Source organism: Penaeus monodon, chromosome 19 (assembly GCF_015228065.2).
Source record: "Penaeus monodon isolate SGIC_2016 chromosome 19, NSTDA_Pmon_1, whole genome shotgun sequence".
In the NCBI taxonomy this organism is placed as follows: Eukaryota; Metazoa; Arthropoda; class Malacostraca; order Decapoda; family Penaeidae; genus Penaeus; species Penaeus monodon.
The window spans coordinates 42,648,262-42,648,531 of NC_051404.1; positions in this window are offsets into that span (position 1 = coordinate 42,648,262).

The following is a 270-nucleotide window of genomic DNA, read 5'->3' on the forward strand; positions in this document are numbered from 1 at the left end:
ACACATAAACAACAGAATATACACGCAATGTATCGCCCAACAGGAACGTATAAAAGTGCCCACAGTCAACAAACCCGACGGTCAAAATCGATGCCTATTTTGCCAAACGTCTTTCAAAGGCATCGCTGTTATAAGCATTCCGGCATATACGCTATGGCTTCCGTGTATCTTGGTTCGACTTTTCCCTCTTGGCATCAACCCTGGTCTCGTATGCACGTCAATCATGCTGCGTAAGAGGAAAAAGGAAAAGAGAAAAGGGGGATTGTTATA